Source organism: Rhinopithecus roxellana, chromosome 7 (genome assembly GCF_007565055.1).
Source record: "Rhinopithecus roxellana isolate Shanxi Qingling chromosome 7, ASM756505v1, whole genome shotgun sequence".
NCBI lineage: Eukaryota > Metazoa > Chordata > Mammalia > Primates > Cercopithecidae > Rhinopithecus > Rhinopithecus roxellana.
The window spans coordinates 98,123,286-98,135,402 of NC_044555.1; the positions used below are offsets into that span (position 1 = coordinate 98,123,286).

Consider the following 12,117-nt stretch of genomic DNA (forward strand, 5'->3'; position numbering starts at 1 on the left):
TGCCCCAGCCTCGAGTCTCCTACGTGGCTCCCCGGAGCCCTGAGACCAAGCGAGCAGTTTGCTTAATCCCGGTTCGCGGACAAGTGGGTGTGTCAGGGCCGTTCCCAGAGGGCCGGGGCTCCTTCGCTTGGTCAAACCCTAGACTCGTTTACTGGGGCCTGGGCCACTTGAGGCAAAACCCGCCTTGAAAGCTACGTCAGCCTGTAAGTCTTCCCTTTCGCCCCCCGCCCCCCTACCCAGCCCCGGTAGCTGTGACAGCAGTTCCCTAGAGAAGGGGAGGGGGTGTGGCCATGGTCTGGCCAAGTCCAGGGCAGAACCCCCCCCTACACACACACACACACACACACACACACACACACACACACACACACACACGAGAAAAGAGAAAAAGTGACGATTTTCTTAAATGGGTGCCTTCCCCTCTTTCTTTTATTTTTCTCTATCCCCCTCCCCTTTTTTGGTGGGGAGATGGTAATAACAGGGGGACTCTTTTCTTCTCCTGTGGGGATTGGAATGATGCAATAACGTCCCCAGAAAGCTCGGGGTCCCTGGATTGGCCCTGTCTTTGTCTGGGGAGCAGTGTCATTGGGTCCACTGCCTCTCCTTCTCCCCTGTTCCCCTTAGCTCGCTGGGGGACATTGCCCTCAGTTTGTGAACTGGCTCTGGCAAGATTATTGCCGCACTTTTGGGTGAACCGAACATTTTAGATTCTTGCTCTGGCAAGTTTCCCTTCCCTAGGTGGTGGTTAAGGCGTGGGGTGGGGTGGGGGATGGTGGGAAGAGGGGGATTCAGGCAAGGAGAGAGATAGAGGCCCCACTTGTTTTTTTTTTTTTTTTTTTTTTTTTTTTGGTCCCACCTTTCAGAATCCAGTTCCAGATTCTAGACTTGAGGGTTCTGGGCTGTCGGTCTGTAGAAGCGAAGGAGAGAAGGGTGAGTGGCTTGGCTTTGGGAAGCATGATGGGGGCGGTTGCAGTGCTATTTTTAAAAAACGGCTTTCAGCAGGGAAGCCTTTAGCCATGTTAGTCTTGCTCCCCTCATGGTTTTGCAGACTCAAATCCAGGCCAAGTGTATGGCTGTCTGAGGTATTGGAACAGAAGGAGGTCCATTCCTGTTGGTGACAACACCGTGGCCCTGTTCTGGGATGAGCGAGGTGTAAAGGTCAGTGCGGTTTTCACTGGGCCATTTGCAAAATTTTAATTGGGCAAGATCTGTGATTTGGTACTTGAGGCCTCCAATCAGGGGCAACTTTGGGCAAAGAGGCTTGATATGGTAATAAATGACTAACAGGCGGAGGCTTGGAAAGAGAGCCATTTGTAAGCCTCTGTTTCTGGATACAAGTGTCATATCCCCCAGCTCATGCAACAAGCAAAATGGGAAGAGACTAGGAGGTAGCCTGGTCAAGAGCTGACAGCCGAGAATCCTGAGGTCAGAGAGACCTTAGAATGTCAAGGAACTGACCCTGCAAGCCTCCGGACAGGCACGTGGGCCTTGTAGGAGAGACCTGACAGGAAAAGGAGGTTCACATGCAATAGGGTTATAAGCTAGGGGACACAGGACCCTAGGGACATTCTGACTAGTTAACGATTCCCACAGGTTGTAGATTTTTCTGGTCAGAGGTGGAAATGGTATATAGAGCAAACAAGTTTGCTGAGGTCTTGGGAGAGGGCGAGTAGTGGATATACCAGGTGAGGGAAACGAGAAATAAGAACTGCAGGGATGGGGAGGTGCTGACATCAGAGACTTTGCTATTTGTGTTCAGAGACTAAGCTACTAAATTAAGGTTAAAGAAGGTGGCCAAGGCCGAAAAAAAGAAAAATCAGATCTACAGATCAGATGGAGTAGGCAGGAAGGCAGGAGCAAACTAGAGAGAGAGAGAAGAAAAGTCATGGTCTTACCAAGAACCCAAAACCCCTGAATTCTCTGGTGGGATAGGAAACTTTGGTGGCTGAGGCAGCTGTAGCTCAGCCAAGAATTAGAAGGATGATTCTAGATATTTAAAATCAACAGCATCCCCACCCATGCAACTCATCTTCAGGAACCAGTAGCTTTAACCAAGAGAACAAGAAACTCAATGAGCAGCAGCCTCAACAACTGGCTCTTTCTTCCTGGGTAAGGAGAGGGGAGTCGGGAAGGACAGTGTCCCAAAGGGAAGTGGAGGCGCCATCAATCTGGCCTAGACAGGTAGGTTGACTGCTTTTACATGGGTGGGCTGGGGCCTGGTCTGGGACCCTTGCTCCAAAAAAAAAAAAAAAAAAAAAAAAAAAAAGCCCTCCTTCTCAGGATCCCTGGGGACCCTGTGAGCGCAGGGAACTGTGTAAAACCTTTACTTCGGAAGGAAAGTGCAGCAGTCTAGGCATCTGGGGCATAACTTAAGCCTCCGCTATGCGTCCCCCACTCTCACCCCCACCTGCCGGGGTCTAGGCGTTTCCCTCTGCAGGGCCTGGGGTGGACTCGTCTGCCAACTCGGCACTACACAGCTTCTCCAGCAGGGGGCGGAAAAGGGCCTGCAGCGACGCGCAGAACCCGAATCCTCCATTTCAGGTGTGATGCTTAAGCCTCGGATCAACTAACAGCCACACATTTAAAATCTCATTTAGGGTTACCGGAGAACCAAATGAACCTCCGGGTCTGGCAGTCTGTTGCCATTTCCTCCCAGATATGCGTCGCTTCCTACCGCGCTCCGTGGCTTTGGAAGGCATTTACATTTACATGTGCGGTGATTATTTGAGTCACTAATACACACAGCCTAACCAGGAGTTTAATTGGAAATGTTAATCAGTGCAATAGATCTGTGTCTGAGTTCCACATTCGGTCAATTATCTGCAGGTTGGAGCAATCTGTGCTAAACCCAGGGGATGCAATGAGGAGCAAAACGGTGCAGCTACAGCTGGGTCTGAGTCTGGGAAACATAATGGGGAGATGGACTTTGAAAACTGGAAAGAGAGTAACAATTTACTGGTGGGAAAAGGAAATCATTAGAAAGGTGTGGTCACAGAGAGGCCTGATAGCTGAGATGGAATAGGATGACCTTGGAACCCACATGGTGGAGAGGGAGGCCAGAGTTTTTCTCTGAGGTTGGAAGGGGCTGAATTTGGAGAGTGAAGATTTATAGGGGCCAAAGGACCAGGAACTGGGGTGGAATGAACCCTGAGAGTTAGAAGTCAAGTGTTCTGGAGGGGTAGGGTCTGGTCTGGGACTCCCAAACACACTGTCCCAGACAGTGACAGTTTGGGACCCCTGTTGTGTTTAGGGGTCCCAGACAGTGTGTTTGCCCCTCTCTAGGCCTCAGTTTCCTTGTCTTTCAAACGATGAAGTTGGCACTAGTTGTTCTATAGGGTGGTCCATTTATTCTTGGCAATGAAGACAGGTCCACTAAAGTATAGCCCTCTTCTTTCCTTGTCAGAAAAATTACCCCTTCTTTTTTGTATGCCCTCCAGTTTTGGGGAAAACAATACAAAACAACCCCACAACCACATATATTTCATCTCTTTCAACAGTGTGGCTTGGCTTTTACTTCATGTGAATGGGGAACAGGAGGGAAAAGAGAAGTCCAAGTTAATAATCTGCTAGGGACCCTATAACCAAGCCCCTGAAAGATTCTGTGTGTGGGGGTCTCACAGACCTGAGGGGATGGGTGGGTGGCATATATTCACTAGTGGCCCTTACTCCCTAACTCAATCTCAAAACAGAAAGTCTTGGTATGAAGGTGAAGGAAAGGCCTGGCCTAGGGCATATAACCTTTTCCTTCCTGCATCTCCCTCTGAGCCCCAGGCACTTTGTGGAATTCAGCACCCTAAAAGAAACACTATCCTTAGCAATCAGCACAATAGTGCCCTCTAGTGACCTCAATGGGAACAATTTTAAGAGCTCCCCCTGCATCTCAGGGCCCAGCCTGATTGCCAGTGCCCTTGTGCAGTGGTTACTCCCTGTGGAGAAGGCTCCCAGTCCTTCCAACCAGCCTGACAGAGAAACTTAGCCAGCCACCATTTCCTGCAAGTCCTTCTCCTTGCATATATGGATGGGGCTGGGGGTTTACAGAGGGAGTCAGCTCCCCATAACTTCCTCCCCAGTGCTGTTTCCTTTGGGCCTGAAAAAGGTTCCAAACTTCCTTTCCTAGACATCTTTGGTGCTGAGCAAGACACTTGGCATGGGAAGGCTCTATGGTAGAGAGAGTAGTTGTCCGTAGCTTCCACCTAACCCCACCACCAAGATGGCAGCCCTAGTCCCCAGACAGGGATTCTGGCAGGAAGTTGGAATGCAGCAAGGTGGCTGGGGGTGGAGTTGTGTTGGTGATGGGTGTTGGGTACGTGCAAGATGCGTGCACTGATTTCTACCTTAGTCTCCAACAGGAGGCTGAGTCATAGGTGCACAACAAGACAGTATACACATACAACATGATAGAGGCACACAATGCCCACAACACTATGCAGACACACAGCATGGCATAGAGATATGACACAATACGAATTAGACACATTGCACATACACAAAGGATGGAAGAGATGCAATTCACATGCAACACAGTACAGACACATAGCACTCACACAGTAGCTTATTGACATGATCATGTATACAACGTGATATTAACAGGACACTGTACACACACACAGTATTATGCAGACTCAATACATACATATCATGGTAGATATGACACAGCACACATACACAGACATACAACATGGTACAGGGAACTGCACAGATATACATGACCAAGTATGCACATGTGCTCACACATCTCCCCTTGCCCTACTCTCAACACAACACACCCCCAGGCAGGTGAGAGGAGTGTGGCTACCAGGTGGAATACTGTGTCCTGTCAGTTGATTCTGCACTGACTTGAGCAAGTGGTGAAATAAAGGCAGGCCACCATGGAGTTAAAAAGTGGTGCTACAATTGGGGCTGGGGAGAGGTGGAGGTAGGCTTCAGGAAAGCCTTGATCTTGCTCAAAAACATGGAGATTCTTGGTAGTACAGGTTGGGGGTGTGTCCTCCTCTTACATCCTTTAGTATTGTTTCCCACCCCAATGGGTGGATGCTACCTCTGCTGTCAGCTCTCATCCCCAGAGATGGGCAGGGGGCTTCTTGAGGCCATTCTTCCTGTGCCCTCCTTGAGCCCTACCTCTCTCTGGAGCTTTGGCAGCTCTCACTCCTCTCCCCCTCACCCCACCCTCTTGCAGGGTGAGATCTTGCAGGGTGAGCTCACGTAGGGAGGGAGGGGGCGAGTACACCATTCAGTGGTGCAGTGGGTGGGATTTGGAAAGGCTGCTTGGAGTGTGCATGTGGGAAGCACACATGGAATGCCAGGGATGCTGGGGGACAGATATGCTCTGGAGTCTTGCCCAAGAGCAAGAGGCAGACCAAGAGTATGGCTTGGACTTTTTTTTCCAGAAGGGGGAATTGGAGATCATGGGGGCTTTTCTTGGCTCCCTAAGGCTTCAATTTTGCAGTCTCCGTGTTTAGATAACCATCTAGCCATCTCTTTGGATTAGGACCCTGTTCATTCTGGTCTCTAATAAATAGGTGCTAGCCTGAATCATGCCTCCTTGAGTATCAGCATGTAGTTTCTGCTTTTCTTTGAGGACAAACACCACTGGGGGAAGGGGAAAGGAAAGCAGAGTAGGAAGGATTGCAGAGCTTGAGGTTCTACAGAGAAGATCAGCCTCTCTCTTGAGAGGCTCAAATGATTGTGGGAAAAGGCAGAAAGGGAGGGTTCAAAGAGACTCAGTCTCCTTCATGGTTAGACATGGAAACCTCTGTGGGAAAAATAGGGTAAATTATCACCAAACAACAACAGTAAACAGTGTATATTCACCCTAAGAAACCTGGGGAGGACAGTGGAAGACTTACCTGGTGGAGATAGGAGAAGGTAGAGGGGAGCTCCAATTAGGATCAGAGGCTGTGACCTTCAGCACCTGTGAGATGGTAGCAAGTTAGGAGACCTCAGAATGTTGTTGCCTGGCAGACAGACTTTTTTTTACCATTCCCCAGTGAAAGGTTAGTGAAAAGGGGAATGGAAATGGAGGTGGAGACTTAGAGTTGAGGGATGAACTGAACTGAACTGAACTGAACTGAATTCAGTGCCACAACATCAGGAAGCTCACATATTCATGGAGCCAACCTGCATTGGCCATTGTCTCTGTTTCCTTTTGTCCACTGGGCTCTACCACCTCCTGTGATTATACATATTGCTCCATAATTATGCAAATTATGTAAATATTTCACATCTGTTTTATTTGATTTAGTTCTCCCAACACTTATCCAAGGCAACTAAGGCAGGCCTTTTCACTTGATACCAAGCAGGCCCAGAATGATGAGGTGACTAATAGCAATTCTCAGCTTGTAACTCCCATCTCCTGACTCCCACTTCTGTGCCCTTTCTGTAATCCTATGTAACAATGCCTTTTTACACTTCTTAGCGCTCTGATTTTCTAGCTTTCTTAAGGGATTTTCTGAAATTCACCAGAGAGATTGAGAAAGAGAGAGGGAGTGTGTGTGTGTGTGTGTGTGTGTGTGTGTGTGTGTGTGTGTGTGTGTGGTGTTTGGTGGGGGTTGGATGAGGGAGCAGTAGCAGTTGGGGAAAGAGGTTCCCTCTCCCCTACAATGCTTCTCTCAGCAGGTTTCCCCCAAGAAAGAGCAGCTGAGTCCTTGCATCTTGTGGCAGCTGGTGTGCCCAGCACTGAGTCTGTAGGAGCTGAAGCCAGCCTGGACCCTTCTCATGGGCAGTGCCCACCTGTGCTGAAGTCCTGCAGCGGTGGCGGTGTGAGGTGAGTAATGGAGTCCAGGGCAGGGAGTTAGGGATCTCCAAATCCAGGCAAATGCTGCTTTTCCACCAAATCTCCCAATATCAAAGACTCTGCCTGGACCTCGTGAGCTAGGCTTCAGGGCATGACCCCTATGTTCTGGCGAATTTTGCCCAGTACAGCTGCCTTTAGTCTCTTGCCTCCCTCCCATCTCTAATATGGGAATGACAGCCTTGACCTACATTTTGGGGTGAGGAGGAGAAACAACATAACAATCATTGCCAAGTCCTCTGCAGATGTCAAGCACCATCTAAGAGCTTCAGTGTAACACAGACATGCTTCCCATCAAGCTGTCATTTTCTTTTCTCCTTTCCTGGTGCCTGGGTAGCTTTTTAGCCACATGCTGCAAATTTGCCAATAAGTTCCTATGATTTCTACTGCTCCCTGAACTTAATTTTACCTTCCTATTTGAAGTGTACCCCCACCCCTTCCATCCCTGCTTCTGGGCCTGTCAGGCTTAGCTTAAACCTTCCCGAACCTTCCCTCTGCTTTCCCACCCAACCAGGATGCACTTCTCCACCAGGTCTCCAACAGCATTTGAGTCTGTAGCGTGCAGTGTAGCACTTGCTGCCCTACTGCCTTCAATAATTCTTGCATGGTTTCTGGAGTATTCATCTTACCAAGAAAACTAGATTGTAAGCTCTTCGAGGGCAGGGACTAGATCTTACAGATCTCTAGACTCCCTTAAAAGGGCTCAGCAGTTCCCCAGCAGCCCAGCAGCTTTGCAAGTTGGGCCTCTCTCTCTTCCTCTGCATTTCTTTCAGGTTTCATGGCCTGTCTCTCCGATCATCCATCTGTCTCTTTGTCTGCCTTTCAGGCATGCATTATAACTTCTTCTGTCAGCTTCTCCATCTGGCCTCTGTTGCTGTTCCCTGCAGTCCAGCTACCTGCTTGTAGCTTGCTGTCCCTCCGTCTGGTCTTCTGTCTGTCTATCAGTTGCTGAGGCATCTCTCCTACTACCCAAATCAAAAAAACAACCAACTAAATGTTTTTAAAAAAACAACCAGAAACACAAACTAAAAAAACAAGCAAGGAATAAGCAATGTAGTTCCCTTTCACACTGAACATACAATAGGCCTATAGACAAGGTAAAACTGCAGCTCAGCGGCAGGTGTTTCTGTGATGCCTTCTTATGAAAGGGAAGCTCCAGAGTTTCAGCCATGGAATTGAAGGTATGAAATTACAGCCTTGTTGATACTGATGCATTCAACTTTCTAGCGATGTTCTGGTAGGGGATCCTCTTTAGACCTTGACAGACAGAAGGTAACTAGGACTGACTAAAATGAGAAGCCCCTGAATTGCTCCTTGGTGTTCTGTGACAGATGCAATAATAACTTTTATTTATTGTCTACTGTTGCCAGCTCTGTGCTAGGCACTTTACTGGCATGATACCATTTGTTCCTATGGTAATCTTGCAAAGTAGGTTTTGTTTTTTTTTTTTCTAATAGTTATTGCTGTTTCTGATTATACAAGTGATACTAGCTGAAGTTAGGTATTATCATCATCACTGTATTACCAAGGAGGAGACAGAGGTTGAGAGAAGCTAAGTAACTTGCCTGTAACAGAAGACATGCTGTGGCTTTGGGAAGAAAGAGACTTCCTGGAGAGAGTTACCCAGTATCCAAAGTTATTTTGGTATCTTTAATTCATGCACACACACATACATACTCACAAGCACATTCTTGTACTCTTGTACATTCACACAGTCACATTATCCCCTGGGCTCACTCACTTTTCATACTGGAGTTATTCAAAATGATGATCACTCTTATCCCTCACCCTCACACACAATCATATTTACATACATGCTACATTCAGGTACATTCACACTGCCACAAACTCACATTCACATATTCACATTTTCATATTGATGCACACAACACACCATACATCCCACCCTCATGTTCATAGCCACTCACACCTTTATGCTATTAATATTACATTCTCACACACTCACAGTCATACACTTTCACACTTTTATTCACACAGAGGATACAATCACCTTTGCCTGCCCAAATTCCTTTATAGTCATATATACTCTATACACAAATAATACATTGACATTCCCCCTGCACACACTCCAACTGTTTCTTATACTCACAGCCCTTCATATACTCAATTTCATACTCTCTAGTGTACTTGCATTGATATCATCACTGTTTCTTTCTCATAGTCACAAACTCATCACAGGGACACAAACATGCATACATGCTCATATATCCACGTTTATATTTTCTTACACCATAAGCACCATCTCACCCACTCGCACTTTTACACTTAGAGTTACACACTCTTGCATTCATATACACAGAGCTAAAACAATCTCCCTACTCCTGACACATTCACACATAATCATATTCATACATAGAAACACACATTTTGACACACATTCACACTCACACACTCACTTTCTTCACACTGAGACATCATCACACTCTATACCAAACTTGTAGGCACGTACTCTAAAATACAACCATATACACATATTTTTCTAAACTCAGCCATTTTCACTGACAACCATCACTCTACCCTCTCAAACTCAAGGACAATCACTTACACACACAGGTATATTCACGTTGACTGACACATACATAGGTTCATTCACATTCAGTACTCATACAAATTCACATAAACATACATACTGCACATGTACTTAACACTCACATATTCACTCACTTTCACATTCAGAACTGCACACTCAAAATTATACATTTCCTTATTCCCACAGACACACAAGCACTCCTCCACATTCGTGTACATGCACATGTGTACTCTCTCACAAACCATCCCCCACTCATACATCACACCTTTTCACACTGGCACAATCACACTTACTGCACACTCACATTCTTATACATTCCCACTCTTCTACTCTCATAGTGACACACCCTCACATTGCTACACACATTTGCACCAGTGAACATATAATGACATGAACAGTCACTGACTTGCATTCACACTAGCACATACCATACTGACATACACAGTTCGCATTGCAATAGTCAGTTGACTGTGCTTCACACAGGAAATTACTGATACCATATGACAACATAGACTCACACACTTGCCATGCCACATTCTCACTTACATTGATACACTTACACTGACACACCTGTTCAGGAAGTCATACACTCTCCTGTAATCCACCATGTACTCTAACTCAGACTGTCACACGAACACGTTGACACCGAACTACCACTGAGATAATCACATTGACCCACATCTATTCACATTGATTCACACATATTGCTAGTGACCCACACTCTCACTGTCTCATACATACATTCCCAAACTCTTACACGTCCCCTTCCATACCAGTACCCCTGCATTTATATACTTTCTCACTGACACACATACACTTCGATACATCTAATTGCAAGAAATAGTTTATATTCACAGTTGTCACTCTCTTTTCTTTGTTTGCCGCTAGTGCTCTCCTCACCCCTGCTGAAAGTTTATGTTGGCAACCAATCGCCAGAGGAAAAATGTTGGTCTCATCCAGGAGGTCAATGAGAAATAGATCCTTTCAGAGCAGAAAAGAGTAGAATTTATGTCTAGGATTAAAAAAGAAAAGGCTCAAACCCATAATCAAGTTTTTCTTATCCTTTCCCCATACTTTTTCTTTTTTCAGAAATCATCTCTAATACAGCCTTAGCCAGTCCTGTCCAACACAGGTTGGAGTTTAGATGGTGTGTTTATTTTCTGGAAGCTTATGGCTTAACTTGCTACCTCATTTCTTTCCTATGGTGAAAGGAAGGTGAAAGATGTGTTTCTTTATGTGCTCTTAATGGTTTCTTATGCAAAAGTGCATGTCTCTGGTTTTATATTTATGATCTGAAATTGCCTGCTGATTACACACATGGAAAGGGCAGGCCTGCTTCCACCAGGCACCTCTAATCTAGCCAGGTATGCTTAATACCCTGTTAACCCTGGAACATGGCACTCAAGGAAAGGAAAGAGAAGGTTAATGAACTAGCTGGATGATAAGGTAAATTTGTACTGTAAGTGTTCGTGTGTGATAGTAGACCCCACTGAAATTTCAACAGCTGTTACTAACAAGTTACAAGAGGAGATTTTTCAGTAGGCGTGGATAAAGACAAGCTGAAGGAAGTTTCTTTCACTTCAGAAAGACTGTAGATTTCCCCGCAAGTGGATGAAAAGAAGCACAAACCCAGGAGTGAACTAATGAATCAGGAGCCTGGTGCAAGAGTCATGTGCCACCAGAGGTTTGAAAACACAAGAGCATGTTGCAGGAGTATCTCTAGTACATGGCTTCTCCTGCTGGAGTCGCCCTGGAACAAAAAATGAGTTCAGAATATGCCCAAGCTGCCATTTGGTATGGGTTCTAGCATGCCTTAGGGAAGAGTTTATTCTCTGGAATATAACCCGACTCCTTGCCATTAGATTGAGAACTTCTTTGATAGCGAGAACTATATTATCTTACTCATTTTGGATTCTTGATGCCTAGCGCAATGCTAGGTCCAGAAAAGCTACTTGTGAAACTCAATTAAGAACCTAAAGGGGATACCTGAGCAGCAACATGTTATCAGTACAGACCCAGTGTCTGTCTTCTTCTCTTCCTCAATCCCAGATTTGCAGTGACATTACCAGCTCAGATTGAGGATTGTCTGTGGGCCCCACATAGAGCTAGGCCCAGAGATTCAAATGGGTGAAAGACACACCTATTGCCCTTTAAGGTACTTTCATTTGTGTGGGAAAGATCAAGTTGCCATGAAACAGTAGTATGAGGTAACAGTCTGGAAGCTTGGGCATGGAGGGATCTTTATCATGAAATCCAGTGGTCTGTAGGCTCCAAAGGCCTTGACGGTTCATAAGTAGTTGGGGACAGCAGTCAGAATTTAGAGAAGTCACTTTCCAAAGTAAACTTCCTCGTAGATAGCTTGCTTAGCACAGGGCTGTGCCATATTCTGTATAACAGAGTACTCTGTTACTGGGCCTAAAGTGGAGTAATACGAGTGATCTGCAGACCTTAGTGAGAATATTGTACTTATTAAGATCTAACCACCACCTCCTCCAAGAGACAGCTTAAGACAGGGGTTCCCAGTCTCTGGACTGCAGACCAGTACTGGTCTGCAGTCTATTAGGAACTGGGCAGCACAACAGGAGGTGAGAGGTGGGTGAGCAAGCATTACTGCCTGAGCTCCACCTCCTGTCAGATCAGCAGCAGCATTAGATTCTATTGAGCCCTATTGTGAACTGCATATGCAAGGTTGTGTGCTCCTTATGAGAATCTGATGCCTGATGATCTGAGGTGGAACCGTTTCATTCCAAAACCACCCCATTGCCCCATGTCCATG

The 12,117-nt window shown here is 46.3% G+C and overlaps 1 protein-coding gene across 1 annotated transcript in view; it reads left to right on the forward strand.

The window, feature by feature from the left end:
- PAK3 (p21 (RAC1) activated kinase 3) overlaps positions 1-12,117 on the forward strand; it is a 132,685-nt gene that overhangs the window by 326 nt on the left and 120,242 nt on the right. The window contains exons 2-6 of the mRNA XM_030934462.1: positions 9-203; positions 864-930; positions 1,049-1,158; positions 2,008-2,181; positions 6,613-6,763. The gene's annotated coding sequence lies outside the window, so the exon portion shown is untranslated. The remainder of the gene's footprint in view (positions 1-8; positions 204-863; positions 931-1,048; positions 1,159-2,007; positions 2,182-6,612; positions 6,764-12,117) is intronic.